Source organism: Atractosteus spatula, chromosome 14, assembly GCF_055471065.1.
Source record: "Atractosteus spatula isolate fAtrSpa1 chromosome 14, fAtrSpa1.hap1, whole genome shotgun sequence".
NCBI classification, from domain to species: domain Eukaryota; kingdom Metazoa; phylum Chordata; class Actinopteri; order Semionotiformes; family Lepisosteidae; genus Atractosteus; species Atractosteus spatula.
The window spans coordinates 6,239,324-6,257,307 of record NC_142719.1 but is presented as its reverse complement, the minus strand read 5'-3'; the positions used below and the strand labels follow the sequence as shown (position 1 = coordinate 6,257,307).

Here is a 17,984-nt window from a genome sequence, read left to right as displayed (position 1 = left end):
TATGCTCAGGATCAGAAAGATTTTTTTCTCCTCTGGACTCTTTTTAGTTTCTCCCTTTTTATACTGAAGTAGCCACACCAGTTCACACTGCTCAGAACGAACATGTTTTCCCTTTCCAAGGTATCTTATTATTTCCATAGCAACTCAAAAAGTAAAACAGCAATATAGTGCTACAAAATTTAAAATATATAAAAAATAAATTGGTTTGCTATGTGTCACATTAGTATACCTTTTGCTGTCACTCATGAAGAAGGTTTACTGTCAATCAGGAAGAAGAAAAATAACAATTTCAGTTTTCTATTGTAAATAATGAAAGCCTATGGAATAAGGTTCTTAACATCCTGATAAAGCATCTAGGCAAGATATAACATCCAGTGTCACCACCCAAACATTTCTCCTTGAAATAATATCAATAAAAACACAGTGGGAGGCCATTTTGTTTCATTAGCAATCCTGCTATCACATAACCTTTACAATAAATGGTATAGATGACTTTCAATGCAAGGTATTCAACAAAGTAAAACATACTATCCATTTACTTCCCCTCCATCTGCAAACCGGTGTTTTAAGCAATATAGGCACATACTCATCATTTCTGAACCACCATAAAACCTAATTTAAAAAGCAATGTGCTTATTATGAACATTAATGGAAAATAATAAAGTGCGCTAGACCCTGCGCTGCTAATTATCAGAAGCTTGGTTATAAGAACCTGCACTAGAATACTAAGAGGGTTAGAACTCCAGTCGAGAATGCAGACAATGTGGATGGTCTCATGGCGAGAATAAGGTGCTTTTGTTTCTACCTGAGGAAGCTGTGGTTGGGAAGATGTGTCCTCTGTTTGCAGTCTGTCACATGCTCCTAAACTTAATTTCCACAGCTCCGCAGGTCCTTGTGCTGCTGTTGATCTTGAAGAATTTGCTTGCGCTGACGTGGTCAAGGTCTTTCAAGATTTCAAATACATTAAATTAAAGAGATCTAAGGAGACATACTGTAGTTCTCTCAGTCCAAGTGTCATTTTCTTCAATATTGCACATAGTGTTGTCTGTACAGCAATACCTTCCTTGAAGTATGGTGACCTGCCCAAACAATATCAAAGTGAGATTTGACTAAAGTGTTGTGTAGTTTTAACACAACTTCCCGCACTTTAAATTCTACATGCTTAACAATAAATCCAAACATTGTATCACATTCTACACTTTGTCATACAACAAAAGGGTCTGTTTCCGTGTTAGTTTAAAAAAGTGGTGAAGACTGCAGTAGATCTAAAGGCCAATTTTGTCCTATGCCTCCTGCTTAATGTCTGCCATGCTCACTGGTTATTTTCAATTATCTGGAGAGGTTCACTTGTAAGCCTGTATACAACAAAGATATGCTTCCATAGCATACTTCCTCCCACAGAAGCCTGAAAAGGTCCCCACTATTTTTAAAACTTTAACTTTCTTCCTATTTTGAATGTCCTCAAAGAGAAGTTTTAGCATCTGAAAGCAGCATACTCATCAAAGCAACAGACACTTTCTCCCTCACCCCTATGACTTCTTCTCTTGACCTCAAAGTATCACTGTTGCAAATGAGAAGGATTTCAAACCAGACAGCTTCTAACCTGTGGCCTGTCAGAGAGTACACGAGACAATTAAAAGCTTCATCTATCACAATGATAAAGCAGCTTTTTAGTTGTGTGTGGTACGAATATGGCTTGTGGGGTCCCGTGTTATCTGCAACTGCAAAATATGCAGACAGAGATTGTACTGGTTAATGCAGCCTGACATAATATATAGTGTATTGCATATAATTCAAATTCCAATCCATCTCAGAAATGTGTTTAGCTTATATTAAGCTTTCTGCATTCATTATCATATCAGTTAAGGCGATTATATGCAAATGACTGTACCTAGCAACCTACAAATCAATCACACTGACAGAGAGATGTTTGAAACACAGGTTATTATAGTAATTTTCATGGAAATAGAGCACACCTGTTTGCTGGAGACAAAAACGCTTCATCCCTCAATGGCACCTCATTTTCACATTGACTGACTCCCTAAGCAAATTATTGTCCTGTTATTGTACATGTTTAATTTAATTTTAATCACAAATGACTAGATCTGGACATTTTTTATTTTTAAATTTAATTTTTTAACCATTTACACATTTTTATGTTGCTCCACTCCAAATGGAATACAATCAAGCAACTTCAAAGGTCAAAGTGTGTTTTTTTCTCTTCCCAATTCTACCTTGACACAGGCTGGCCGAGCTGTTGTTCGGGATTAAACTGCTCTGCACAGGCTTCTAGGAGTTAAAACGCAAACTAATGGTTATGGGGCTTTATGATTGTGAGCTCCAAAAAACTCTGTTTTAAGGCCTTTACTCACAGACCATTAAACACTGGGATGGTTTCCTTGGCAGAGTGCACAGTGTGTGGGTTAACTGTAATAAGGTTCAGATTGCTGCCATGAGAGAGACTCATTCCAGGAGAGCTTGCAAGGGGTGAAAAGACTGAGCTGTTCCAGGTGATGGGGTTCAAAGAGCCAGAGCAGACATCCGGTGTCAAATGTTTAAGTGGGTTTGGACTCCATTGATCTGACACCATCACAAAGTCAAAGCACCATTAAATGTAAAAGAGATCCAAGTGGAAACATTGCTTACATTGTGCAACACATGTTGCAATTATCTATAAGCCTTCAGCTTAGGCATTGTACAGTAAACGACAGTTGCGAACTGCATAAGAAACTTTTAACACTACATTGCACATAATAAAATGTCTATGTATGAAACAGTTCTGTTCTGTGTTCTGATAATAAACATGATTAATCATTAACCACATTTTTGTAGGTAGCTGCATCAGCATGTGTAGGGTGAAAAGAAACAGATAAAGGTTAGTTCTATGCTGAAAGGTAAAGAAAAGAAAACAAACACCTGTGGACACCTGAAGAAGACTTTACAGTCTTCTCTTTATCTTTCAGCATGGAATGGTCCCTTACCTCTTCCTTATTAATCATTAGTAGACATCAGTTATTACTGAGTTAATAACACTCTATTAATGCTCTATAAACTAGTCTGTCACAGGTTCTAAAGGATATATGAATGGAACTTGCATTCACTAATCTAAACAGTTACTTGGTTATCAAGTAGATCTTGTTTAGGAAGTGGGACAGGAGAAATCCAAACATTGGAGGCCAACAGTTCCATAGATATTACAGGCGCTGCTTAAAACTCTTATTATTATCACTACCAGTGTCTGAGTTGCTTTTGATCATATTTTATGTCTTTTTCACAATTTGGATTTCCATTTTAAAGCCCTTCATCTACCACAGTGCCATCACTTTCACTCTGGTCTACACAACAGAGCTGCAGTAGGCACACATTTAATTTTTCAGCTGAAGCAATTGATTTGTTCTATCAAGTAATATGAGGTGAAGCAGAAAACCCGAGGACCCTGTGCCCCTTGCTGACAGGAGTCAAGACAGGGAGATTATTGAGCACAAATCACATTCTTCTCTCATTTATGAGAGATTTATGGTCCTTTTATGGGCCCATCAAAACATCCAAGGGTGCAATGATATTGCAGAATCACAAAGGACAGCCCATCAAGATGTATATACTGAAAAACAAAAACAATCTAAAGAAAATAAAATGCCTTTCAATTGCTCATCCTGTCATCCTGCATCATCTTCGCTTTTAGCCTTCCAATGAATTGCTGTTTCCTGTAAGTGGTGGATTATGCATTACTCACTGCAGGGGTTTTTCATTTTTAAAGAAACTGAGATGTTTTTTTACAACAGAAATCAATACCCACACTGCCAGCGAGACTTACTTTGTATACCTATGCTGAACTAGATTACTTTATAAAAATATGCATATATTATTTAAATATACATTGCACAGTATATTAATAGAGACATTAGGAGCTATGGTGCTTTCAGTGCAGAGTAAAGAACATATACAGGTTACAAATTTAGCGAAGGTGTTTCAGGACCATTTCATATCTCATAGGAAAGCTTGCAATCACAAACTGCTGTTTTCCCATTTGAATTAACTCCAGTATTGCAGCTTAATATAATCTCCATCACACAAGTGATGAGGTTTCAAACACAAAAATTTAGAATACATAATTCTGGCTTTGCATTGTCTAAAAATTGTTTCTTTTTACAAATTTTGAAATACAAATTCCCCAAAAATGTAACTCACATGAATTAACTTTTAAAAATTAAGTTAAAAAAATTTTGATCAATCAAAACTGTGCTTGTGGGGTATTTTGACATATAAAGAAAACAATGTATTCCTACAAAAAAACATATACTGGACTAAAAACATTCTTTATCAAGCGCAGACTGCTTTGATTCTATTCCACTTAAGAAGATTTATCCCATATTTCAGTTTTGGAGAATGTAAAGGATCTGTGCTCCTAATGAGGGATAGCAGCAACAACCTAACATTCTGAAACAAAACATAAAAAAACAGGCTAACTGGTGATTAGATAAACAAAAAAACTATTTTAACACTCTATAACAACTATAGAAAAATTCTACTGAACAATCACATGATGTATTATAATTTGCATCTGGATACCAATACAGCAACATAATGAAGAAGCACTGGTATACTGCCAGTTCATATTCACTCACTGTGTCATTTTTTAAGAAGATTCCTTGTTTTAAAATTCATGAGCTACTAGGAATCAAATGATCTGTCTGTGACCCATCTTCCGACCTTAGCCTTGTCCACACTGTCGGATAACAAGTGAGATTTGTGTTCAGTGACTAGTTTTCAGCACTTTGAAGAAACAGTGTATTTTTTTCTCTGTTACAAAAAACTACTAGTATATATTTAAATGACAGTTTTAATAAGTAAGTCTTCTTACAGTGATGTTTGATGAATTTACTTACTTTTTTAAAAAGAAGTAGTATTAGTTTTGGCTACAACATACAATTTATAACCCTTCAGAGACATCTGAGAAAGCTGTGACTAACTCCCAAAACCAGCCCACCTGGAGAGAGCTGTTAAGCAGCTGTGAAAAAAATGTATGCCTAGTTAATGGGATTTATAGAACATGAGAATGGAAGAGCATACGATTTATGTTTTATTTTATTTTTAAACATTGAATTTCAGTTCCATGTAGATCAAGACAGCGGTGGAGTATTTGAACTAAATATCACTAAATATATATAGAACTTACGGTATGAATGATTTAAAATCCCCTCCTCCCTCACATTCCTTATGCTAGAGAGATGTCCAAGCCTGTTAGTAGAGAACTGGTATGTCTGAATGTTTTCCAGGTTTCTTCAAAGCTACACCACCTGAAAAGCTGAGAGAAACTATAAAATTGGTTCAATAAAGCCAGTAGTGCTGATTTGGGATGAAAATCCATAGGCACATTGGCTCTCTGGGATCAAGATTTGATACCCCTGACTTAAGCCAACCCCCTAGATAGAATCACCTGCTGCCACTTTAGTATGTTTTTAACTTACTTGGTTGTTCAATTGCTCTTTCACTGTTTATTTTCTCTAACACGTTTCTTACACCTCCTTATGTTTATTTTTTCACTAGTTCTTTTGGTTATTTCTTAAGGCTACCAGCTGCAAGCTCTGGTGAGGTTACATACGGTCGCTGGGGCCTTTATTCATCATTGCTCTCACCCTTTCTCTTTTCTGGGAGGTCCGCTGCAGTCTGCTATGGAACGGACAGCCCTCACTTGCTGTGAGGTCACCTCCACGCTCTGTCCTGTTGGATTCTCACACTGCTGCAATCTGCTTGGCTTGGCTCAGTGTGTCTCACTTGCCGTTCTGCTGAATCCTGTGGTTCAGCATTTGCCACCATGCTGTGTGCTGTGATCAGCCCTGGTAGGCTGCAGTCCCGGTCCTGCCTCTACAAGCCTCTTTGCTTGAGCGACTCATACTAGCTGAGAGATTCTTTCTGCTTTGCGGTCTGTGCTGCTGCTGTTAATGGCGTTTGTTATCTGTTGTTGGCCTAATCTTTGCAGCAGTTATTGCTGCCAATTCTGGATAATAGTAGAAGAGACTGCATTCGCTCTGGAAAGGCTATGCGACTTTGGTTACACCAGTGATATTGTGTTTTCATTTTATAGATCTATGCTATAATTTGTGAATGGATCAATAATCATGATCTCTAATTCTGCCCAAAGATTATTGAGTCTATGACCCCTCACTTCCTTTGTTACTAAACAAAGAATTCTACACAGACAACCTTATCAGCACAGGAACTCTGGTTGCAGCCAGGTCTATAAAAATACCTTGAACTACAGAATTAGTACTATCTGGTCCTATCAGTGTCAGTATTCACCTGAGGGCTATGGTATCGATCATGGCCGTCTGTGTAACATGTCTTCCCCAAACTGCAACATGACCCACCATTAAATCTAAGCAAACTTTAGCAAGGATCTCTACGAAGTTTATTCTATTTCATATCTAACAGTGAATATGTGGATATGTAAACAATCGAACATTAAACTTGGTTAGTCCCTGTGGTGTTGGCAATTCTAACCTAAAAGCATTTGAACATGGCATTTCTGACCACAAAGCTGTTTCAATGGACCTGGCCAGTACTCAGACCCCTAGAATTAGTGGTTTGGTTGGTCAGATCAAGACGGTCAGATCCTTGTTATGTATCACTCTTACTGAGAGAGATCACTGTAATTTGGCAGTCGCTGCTACGAACATCAATGATGTGCTTGATCCAGTTAATAAATGTTCTTTTCCACACTCTACTTAACGGTGTAACACATTCAAGCTAGTTTTTCAAAACAAAATATATAATATTAATAACCAGTTGGTGGCCTCACCTCCAGCAGTCATGACAACTACACCCACTCGTGCTTTCACAAATCTGAACCTCTCTAATTTTACTGCTCCTGATGCTACTTATGTGACTGAGTTTGTATCTAAATTAAGACCTACTTCCTATGTTTTACACCCTATTCCAATGCCCCTGCTGAAATTTAATTTCTCTGCTCTGTATCCATTAGTCATCTACAAGTTCCTGAAATCTGTTCTTGTACCTGCAGGCATACATTTGCTGTTATCACACGCATGTTAAAAAAAAACTGGCCACTCTGCGTACTTAGCTATCATTCAATCTCTAATTTGCATTTTTTCACAAAAATTCTGGAACAGGTAGTGGATGCTCAATTACAATCTTATCTTTCACTCAATGTTTAGACAAGGATACCAGTATCGAAAAAGCACTTGCTAAGGTAATTAATAAAGAAGCTGATGAGTTCTAACTATTTAAGATCACTTAACATTCTCAGAATTTAAGTGCAGCTTTTGAAACTGTCAATCACAATATTCTACTAGTGTGCACAGAAACTTATCTAGGTATCACTGGTACTTCATTTGTCTGGCTGCTATTTCGTTAGGAGGAGTGTGGGTCTTGGCTTTTTTTCCTTAAACCTGATGATGTCCCACTTACTCAGGGTGTTCCACAAGGGTATATCTTGAGACCTATACTATTTAGTGCTTGCTCAGATTTGCCACTGGTGACCTGGGTTATGAATGACAAATATACATGAAAATCATATCAAGTACTACTAGTGCAGTTTCTCTACTTGCAGCAGGTCTCCGACATTAAGATATGGACAACAGAACCCTGAAGTAATACTCCCAATAACAGGTGGGCAATGTTGCTGACTAGCAGTGTCATTATTAACTGTGCTAAAACTAAAACCTTTGTGGAAGGTAGAAACCTCAACATTACTTTTGACCCTGTGTTGTTATTTGAAGCTAATGTTAAGAACATCACAAGGGTATTTTTTCCCTCTAAGTAACATTGCTCATTAAAGTCTCTTTTCTCTGTATGTAATGCCAAAATATTGACACACACTTTCATTTCATCACGTTTAGAGTATTGTACTGCCTTATTTACTGGAGTATCTACGGAGGTAGTAAATAGACATCAGTATGTCCAGAATTCTGAGGCTTTTGTACTAACTGAAAAAAATCCTTGCACTTGCTCCCTGTAAAATGCAGAGTGAACCTTTAGTGGTCCTGCACTTGGTCTAGTTCTGAGTTATTTAAAAGGCTAACTGCAGGAGCATAGCCATCTTAATTTTACAGTAGCTCTGATGTACTCTCCCAGCCTGCTTACTCTCCCAAAAGCAGGTTCCACACAATTGTCAAGTAGAGCTTCCTCTTGTGCAGAACCACATCTGTGGACACCAAATCCATCAGAGATGCTTTAAAACTTGCTTGAAGACCTATATTTCTGATACATCTTTAAATATATATTTTAGTTTTATTGTTTATTGTTTTATTTATGCTTTTTTCTTCTTCTTTTTTATTTTATTATATGTGTTTGCTGTGTAAACTTCTATACTATGAACTACTGAGTTTTGGGTTTTCTGAAACACACTTATGAATAAAATGCATTGTTATTAATATGATCTTCATCCCCATAATCATGGGTAGGTCTCAAATTGAGAGCTAGGACCCCTAAAAACAGAGCTGGCAAAAATGGTAGTGGGGGGGATTACACATTTATCTCATCTTCCCACCCTTAAGAATCTGTTGATCTACAGTAGTCCCAGAGGCACAGAATGGCTGGGATTTCACTATAATTTTGTAATCATAATAGCCACATAGGTACACCATTCAGTGGGAAGGAAAGTAATTAGGATGTCGATTAGGCTGTCAAAATACCCCCGCAAAAAAGCTTTTTGCAACACAAGTGTCAAATTCTAACGGGCCAGCTGCTGCTGTCTGGATTCCTGATTGCTTCACATCACATTTTTTTGTAGATACAGAGCTGGTTATTGAAGTTTGTATTTCTGTAGTGCACAGCATACCATACCTCATCACCAGTACACATGGCTTTGAACTGTTTTTCCATCATTACACATTTCACATTTTCTGGACTCATCTTATCCTAGACAAATCACAGTTGCAATAAGCTTTAAAGAAAGCAGAAGTCCCCCAGTATTGTTAAGTTAAGTTGTTAAGTTTCCATCTATCTTTCAAGTTTTCAATACTTCAAAAAGCATAAAAAGAACAACTGAATTCTCCTTGCATCCAATTCATTTTTCCTTTAAAAATTCAAAGACAAAAAAAAAGTATTCACCACCAAAGTGCTAAAGAGCACCAGCAAACCATGTTATGTTCCGTATCATTTAGGAAGGAACCAGTACTGGCTGTTGGTGATGAACTGGCTGGGACTCGGTATGTCTCCAATAGAAATCACTGGCTGAGCTTTGCTACTTGTAAAAAGGCAACATGCCATTACCAGGCTGATTCACTTTGGATAAAGTGGACTTGCTGTCTATTTGGACCTGCCAAAAAAGCACTAGTTATATCTTAATTTCCCTGTTAACAGACAGAGTGACTCATATAGGTCACTGCTTCATCTTAAAAAGTAACATTCATTACTGGTTTCGTAGGAAGGGGTCACATTAATATTCAATTTTCGAACCCATCACATTTATTAATGCCATGTCATGTCGTGGAGGGCAGGTTTTAATTTCATTCTGTGGCTTTTGTCTTTACATTTATATTCAGTGTGCTGCTCGATCGTACCTTATGTGGAACATGACACTCAAATGTCACCTCATCCCTCTCTCCACAGTTACAAGAGTAACTGGATGATTGCTTGCCAACATTGTTTTTGATGGGGTCATTTTATATTTGTATTTTCCTTCTAACCTGTTCATATAATATTGTAATGCTTTCTGTGCAGTTATCTTTTATATTTCTACTTATCTGCCATGGAAAGATATTGTTCTATCAAAAATACCTTCAGGACTCATCAAAGCTACAAGGGAATGTGAGGGTGTATATCGATGCACCTTCTTTGCTGGACTTGCTTGTGTACCCATTGTCCTCATCTCTATGAGGAGTCACAAAGAATCACTTGTCTCACAGATCCACAGATCAGACTCTGCATTGCTATACCTGCCCAGCACAATGGGGAACTTTGATAAAACAGGGCAATTAAATCTAATATTAAAAAACGGCCTGCTGTCGTCCTTGGAATAATGTTCTACTAGCAAGCAAATGACCAGAATGAAAATAATGGCCTGTTATCTTTAGTACCCTTTCCTATGTTGTTATGTGATATCTGTGGGTTTCACAAGAGTCTCTTCAGCTACTTCTTTAGTCTATCAGGGGATTTCCTCTGACCCCTGAGGTCTATTGGTGCTATGGTTTGCTCACTATCCAGGGTCCTGAATTAGCCTCCATGAGAATTCTGGCCTCCTCTAGTTTTGATCAGCTTTGATTCAGGATTTTTTAAAGCTTCTGGTGCCGTCTTTGTTCTAGGCTAATGAGGTTTAATTCCCTTGAGATCACTATAAAACAGGACCTCCCTGCAAAGCTTTACAAAGATTATGAGCCTACAAACAATAAAAATGTATGCAGAACACTACCCTTTGCACAACACTCTAGGGCATTATAATTAATGTGCAGTGAGGCAGCACGATTAAGATATACCCACCCAATCAGATTTTCTCACCAGATTGTTAACTATTTCAACTTGACTACCTTTTTGAGTTGATATAGTATGATTTCACTTTATTTCATCATCAACAGCGTCACCAAATGCATTGAAAATAATCTCTGCAGCGTAACAAATCTGTAGGAGCAGCAAAACCAAAATCAAAAGGCGAAAGGGACATGATCTCAAGACATTCATCAAAGATGCATGAGAGCACACCCTGGCAGAGGCACAGGATGGCAGAATTGAAGGATAAAGCCACCTCCGGTCAGGTTGTCATCCGAATCTGTAATCTCCCAGCTCTCTAGGATCCATTCATTTTCTCACTCTCGGACATAAATTCCAGCTTTGTTTTTCGTTATCAAATCAATGGAGCTCATTTGTTTCTGAAGCAGAGCAGCCAGGATATTTTTTTTGTTTTCATTTTCACCTCCACAGACACCTCCACTCCTCACTGTGTGTTTGTGTGAGGCTCATTTCCTATGATTATAGCTAAGCAGTTCCTTTTATTTATATCCTTCAGACACAAGCATTAAACGATGGAACAAAAGATGACACCAAAGCAGATGGAAAAACTCATGTTATAAATGTTTTTGTTATTTTTCCCCATAAAATATCAGAACATCAAGACAATATAGTTTGAAATATTCTCCTATAACCCGTTAATAAGATGATCAATTCTGCCTTACACATTATCTTCAGCAACAGAGGCATTTCTGTCATAAGGCCTGGGGAGTCTTAAGCTGTCCCTTAAGGCAAAGTCCTGTCTTTTCAAAAATGTGTAATTCAACACTATTTATCCTTACCTGGAAATAAAAAACTGCAAACAGGACGTTCGTTGTTTTGGAAAACTTACCCCAACATGTATTATAATTAATAATAATAATTGTTATTACTTCGCTGTCTGTGAGATCACTGAGATGTAAATTGGCACTAACTTGCTACTGAGGCTTCAGGGCTTCAGCCTATAGAACACTGCTTTTACAATCAGCAAAACTGTTGTCTGTTAGGTAAAGAATTGCTGACAGCATTGATGTGCTAATGGAGCTTCATAATGCCCCTACCTTTAACACTTTCACACTTACCTAGTAAATTGACATTTATTTAATAGCCAGTAATGGCATCAAGCTTGACTCTGTGGAACTGTTTTGGAACAAAAAGCCAAAATGATCTTCTCACAGGATCAAAAACAGGGTTTTTTTTATAAAGAAGCACAAAAACATTACATCATACCTTGTATTCCACCACACAGGTGGTGCTCACCCTGAAGAAGGCTCCACGGCCGAAACGTTGTGTTTTCTTGCTTCTTTTTTTCAGCATGGAATAAATGTATTAATTCTGATGTGTAACCAAAAAAAGCCAAGAAAAATATAAAGCTTACGTTTCCAGCATAAATCTGTTATTCCCAAGGCTAGTTTGTAGTCTTAATACCATTAAGAGTCCTGGCTAGATTCCATTCTGGGTTTGCAGTCTAGCCTGCCTCAGGTTCTCCCGTAATGTCATTATTGAGTAATTCTCACTTCTCTACCTGTGTAGTGGGGCTGCTGGCACAAGATGGCTGCAGCACGTCACCCAGGCAGGTACTTGCAGTGGTGGATGAAGTGCGTTTTTTCCTTCGTGTTAAGTGCTTTGTGATACTTTGGGATTAAAAGAACTATATAAATGCAAATAATTATGATTTGAATAAAACTCATTCTAGATCAAGGATTTGGGACTCTAACCTTCATGTACTGTATAGCTATACTCTATTTCTACATGTTCATAGGGTCTAATGCCCCTCTTTCCCCCTCAATCACTTTTAAAGAGACAGCATGCACAAGGGGTGTTTTTATGATAAACCATAGCACCATTTTACAGTTCAGGTGCTGGACTGTTCCTATATACCATGCATTAATTAGCACCACTGAACGTATTACAAGCAAGCTGTACAGTGCAGCACTGTTAAACCGGGGGCTGTTTCAACCTTTTTTTCCTGGTCAAGGCCATGCTACAAATGTAATTTTTAGGGTCACCCGAGTATTTCAATGCGGTTTCTGACAGCAGGACTAACTCACAAACCCAGTTCAGCTCCCTCTGTTCTGCAGCTACTGCATTTTTCTCCTTTCAGGTTCCCCTAAGGATTACCTGGTCTGCTGCAGAGTCTGGTGGAATTAGTGTGAACTTCAGACTACATGCTCAGGCACTGAAAACCTAATGAACAGGATCCCTTGAGAAAACAGGGACTCGGTAGGTTTAGTACAGAAGCAGATACAGTTGTGGAAGAAAGGTCTGTACACTGCCCTACCTTTTCAATGCAAGATGGTTTAAATCAAGTTGATATTATTCCTGATGCCACTTAGGAAATCTAGTTATCACTGCACTGTATATGAAAATTATTCAAAACATTTGTAGTTTTGAGTGAAGGTCAAAGCCATTTTACCACACCAGAGAAAAAGGGTGAAATACAGAAGTCTTCAGCTTAATTCTTTTTGTCAGGTACACTCTCCATGGATTCCAAGTGAGAAAAAAAATGTTTGTAATTTAAAATAAGATTATTTAACATTCATCAACAAAATTGAATGTTGTTTTAAATATGTATGACTAAAACCAGCGATTCATTGATTTTTTAATTCCATTTTTCTCCTTTTCCAGTTCGCTTTTGTACAGCTCTACCGTTCTTCTGCATAGTGAAGCAAAGAAATGAGAATTAAATAAAGTTCACATTATCTAGCCACTGCGGTAAACCCTGGTCTTGGCACGGGTGGTTTAAAATTTCATTATTATTGTTCCCTCCCTTCAAAAAGCATTCAGTACAATATTTCTGGCACAGAAACTTTACAATCAACTAGCCATCTATTTCGGTCGACATCACTGCACTGCACTCATTAATACTGTAGTACTATGGTACTCCACTCTGTCAAAGTCCCATAAATTTGTGAATTTGCCTGCTGAAATGATTTCCAACAAGCCCAAATGATTTACTGGTACACTAACACACAGAAATGACGAGAAAAAGCAATGCTACCCTTTTCCATTATTCAAAGAAGAAGAATTTTCTGAAGAGAATTTGAGACCTGCAGAGGGCACGGACACAAGGTGGCAGACAGAACAAAAAGTCCCAAAGCGCCGCTCAGAGGGCAGACGAGCAACAGCAAATATCCCGTCGCGCAGATGTCTGGCATCAACAGTGTCATCTTTCCTCATTCATACAGCAGACACACAGCTCAGCCTGGCCCAGGAGGAGGAAGTGAAGTCAACAAGCTCAGGGCTGAATAAATAAGAGTCAGGCAACAGGAAGCTGGCTCTGCTCCAGGGAACATCAATGTCGATTTTGCTCCGATAAGGCTGCGCATTATACATTGCTCGGCGGTAAGTCGCATATAAATATTTTAATAAACCAATGAGGAGAGCTGGCTTGGACTGATAAGGAGACAATAACTTTCCAGAACAACACGCAGCTCCAGCTACAGACTAAACAAGCCCCATCTCCCCCTTTTGTATCCATCAGGAAATGAAATAAGAGGCCTCAGGGGTGTCAGGCTGAGATGGACCGGCACTGTTAAAAACCTGGCGAATCCAGACCCGTTTGCCTTCCCACCCAAGGGATTTTTGTTGGGGAGAATTCGTGTGCACTGAAAAAAGCTGGCAGAAGCTAAGGTCTGTTTCCATTGCAGGCATAGTCACAATGTGACCATCTACAAACTACACTGCCAATACGATAGTGGGGCCGTTAGAATCGCCACTCCACCGCTTCCACAGGTGGCCAGCTGTGGGGGAGATTTGCTTGGGGATATGATCTTCACTGCAGCTAGTCCAAGTCTACTGAGCTCACATGACCCTTTTTGGGCTTTAAATTCAAACAAGGTAGAAAACAACAGCAATGAGCCTTGCCACTGGCTGGCTATTATAAAGCAACAAAAAAACATTTGCTTTGCTTGAGTTCTGAATGAATTCACTTCACTGAAAAAGAGAAATATTAATCCTCCGAGTGCAATTTCTACCTTAGTAGCTGTTAAGAGTTATGTGTGTGTGTGTGTGGAGGGTGCCAACGCCTACCTGTGCAACTCCAGCAACCACATCACCTGTAACTGCAAAACTGACTGCATGAGGGCCTACTGCCTAACACAGAGCCAGAGAGTGAAGGCCTGTCACCGCAATTCATGTTAGGGTCAGAACAGCCCAATTTGTCACATTCTCTCCTAGGCAACCACCACATGTTGTGCTGCTGTTAACACTCTGTGGGTTTGGGTGGCTTATTCAGTAGTTGTCAGTCAGACGTTGACAGCCAAACTATCTCAACCCATTCGAAAAGCACAAGCTGCTCCCACCAGCTCTCTCCATCTTGCGATGCATCTCAATGTTATTAAATCAGTAATAAAGAACCAGTCATGGCCAAACCTTGCAGAGAAGGGAATTCTGGACCTGGGTAACCTTGCTATAGTGAGACCATGCGTCTTAAACCACTGAACCAGTTATGTGCCTCACTCTGTCAGTTCCTCTCATTTATCTTTGAAACGTCTTTTCAAAAAGCCATTTCAGCAGAAAACAGTGAAAGAAGAAAACAAAGACAGGGGAACCACACACATAGAACAGGAGATGCATTAAAGTGGGATTAAACAAGATGGAGGTTCTGCTAAGAAACAGCTTGTCGCCTCACTTTGGAAGCATTCCATCCTAAACCTGTCTGTACAGGCCAGACTTTTATTTCACAGCAATAAGGAAACAGCAGCAAGACACCACAGACGAGGCAAGGTAAGTTACCTACATAAGAAGTAGTCAGTAAGCCTTTAATACAAGTGAAATGATCTATGCAACATGAGGATCTACAAAAAACTGCATAGAGTAGGGGGGGGGGCATTCTATCCTCAAACATGGAAACAGAGCTGGGATTTAACAAACCATCTCCACCCTCTGGGGTTTCTACAACGAGACCCACTTGGGAGCACCTCAATGCTTTGTTTCCTAAGCTTTTCCAGTGTATTTTAGGGAAACTCTTGGTTTTTTAAACTTGAAAGGAACAGGCCTTGTGGATTTTTTTAAGCTGTGTTTCCTGCTTTTTCTTAAGGCATCTGTGCTTTAAGAGGCGGGCAATGCTACTAATGATTTCTAAGAGGACAGCAAGAAAATGAATTTAAATCCGGTTGCTGAAGAAATCCTATTAAATCATAGTACTTTCCCCTCACCCACAATCTCCATTTTTTCCCCAACACTGCGATGCGATTCACATATCTTCGGGCTGCACACATTCTCGCCCTGGAAGGTAACATTTGGTGACAGCAGCAACCTTATCTGTACGAGTGTAATCCTGCCCCTGCTCAGTTACACTGGTGGGGACTGGTTAAATGCTAGATGAGATATGGAGCCAATACACAAGCAGATGTGGGAGAAAAGCATGAAGAAGAAAATAACACAGCAAAGGTCACAAAAACCTTCCTGGTGCCATCAATCTGCTCCATCTTTCTGTAAAGGATTACATCTGTCTGCACTAAGCTGTGATTGACACAAACTTTTGTTTCTATTTTTTTATTTTGGATGGTTTTAAATTCCTTTAAATATCCTTTGAGAAGTCTCTGAATTTTTAATTAAACTCAGGGGAAAGACTATTAATTACCACAGAGATTCAGTCATCTTTGCTTCATAGCTTAAAAGAGCCTGTGTCTAGGTTGCTGATGAAAATGCACAGAAGGAAGGTAGCCTTTTACACGGACTATTGCTGATCCCCTATCCCATATTTCAACATTTAAAGAGTTGCCTAATTTGGAATCTTAAATAATTATTTGTTTAGGCTTTGACATTCTCAGTCTGCCATGTGCCATCTCCAGGAAGGATTTTTTCTTCTCCTAAAGTATGGAGAGCACACTACATTAAGAACAAAGCAATTATTGAATTAAAATATCCTTTGAAGTCTGGAACAGGAACACTTGAACTTTTAATTACACACATACCCTCACATAAATTAAGGAGCGGAGATAAAAGAAAGTGAACGTTACCACAAAATCCTTCCTAAAAAAATACAGCAGTATAAAAAAGCTGTGAAAAAAGCCTTTGGTGTGATTGAGAAAGCCACTATATCAAGAAATCTGGGAAATATCTTAATGAAGGAAATGATTAGTTCATAAAACAGTCAGATTCAATGGAATCTCACAATGACAGTTTTAATAAGCTTCAGGTTTCAGAAAACAAGGTAGGTGTGACGTATTGAATGCCCCAGCATCTTTATTACATTTCTTATGTTCTTCTCTAAACATGCTGGCAAATGTTTCAAAATGTTTCTAATGATAAGAATATCTATGTCATAGCAATATTTTATGGTTGATTCTTTAATGCACCTATGTGTTCAAAGAAGACAATGTTTCTGTCCATTAATTAGTCTAGAGTTATTAAAATGTGCTCTCTGAGATCCCTCTATACTAACTGCTAACTACAACCAACTTCAGTATTTGCAAAATATAACATCTGTACATTAAAACTGTTGTGATAAGCCCATGAAATTATTCAATTTAAACCCGTAGGTGTAAAACACAATATGAAAATGCATTAGATCATAATGGAAATGCTGCCTTTCAGCTTAATAGGCTTTCAGGCTTAGGTAACATCTGGATACAAAGCCTTTAAGACTAACAAGGACTCTGTGTATAGTTCATTGCATATTGTGAGGTACATGTTGTCCTACTTGCTTGTTCATGTGTTTATGTTCTATTCTGTCTTGTCTCTGTAAAGGTACACACACATGGGTTTCTATGAAGGTGCGAGTGGGTGGGATCACCAGTGGGCTGATAAGAGTTTTGGCAAGTGAGAACTCTCCCAGGGACTGACTTCCCATTTTCAGGGAGTCCAGTCTCTGCAGGGTTGGGGTGCATGCAGGTGTTGTTATAGCTGAACTGTTATATTCTCCTTTCCTCCCTTTCCTTGTGCAGTACAAAACTGACACACACTGAGATGATCAGGTTCGTGTTCTTAAGGGTTTCTGTCCTGAGAACCCACCAAAACCATAAATTACATTACAATATTTATTATCCCCGCAGTGAAGTTAACCCAGGAATGTGGTAACAACTATTTGATAACAGTGAATGAATTATGTACGTTGGATGTCTGAAGGATAATTTCCATGCGGTCATCCATCCTTGATGAATCGCTGCCTGTCTGAGCCAACAAAATTCCATTAATTTTGATGGCATCTGAGCTCATGGGGAGAGTTCTGCGTAAGATATCCTTACAATTCACAACACATCCCTACCTTGTTATACATTGATTATGCTTTTAAAGCAGCAAGAATAATTTGTGAACAATAATACTTAAACAGACACACATTAGCAAAGGACATGTAGTTAAACCTATGTGGATGGACTCAGAATAATAAGTGGGCAATATTTGTTTCTAGCACAGAAAATCTGCAGAAGATCCACAGACCTGAGTCTTACATACAACATACTCCAGAACTCCTTGCCCTGCTGCATCTACTTTCTTCACTACAATCGATGAGCTCCAAGCAACATGACAGCTAAATAGTCCACAGTGTGAATCACCTGGCACTGTGGAAGACTCTATACTGACACGTTATGAGG

The 17,984-nt window shown here is 38.7% G+C and overlaps 1 protein-coding gene across 2 annotated transcripts in view; it reads right to left on the bottom strand.

Moving 5' to 3' along the window:
- The window catches only part of ptprub (protein tyrosine phosphatase receptor type Ub), a 219,493-nt gene that overhangs the window by 133,337 nt on the left and 68,172 nt on the right, over nucleotides 1–17,984 (bottom strand). The window lies entirely within an intron of this gene.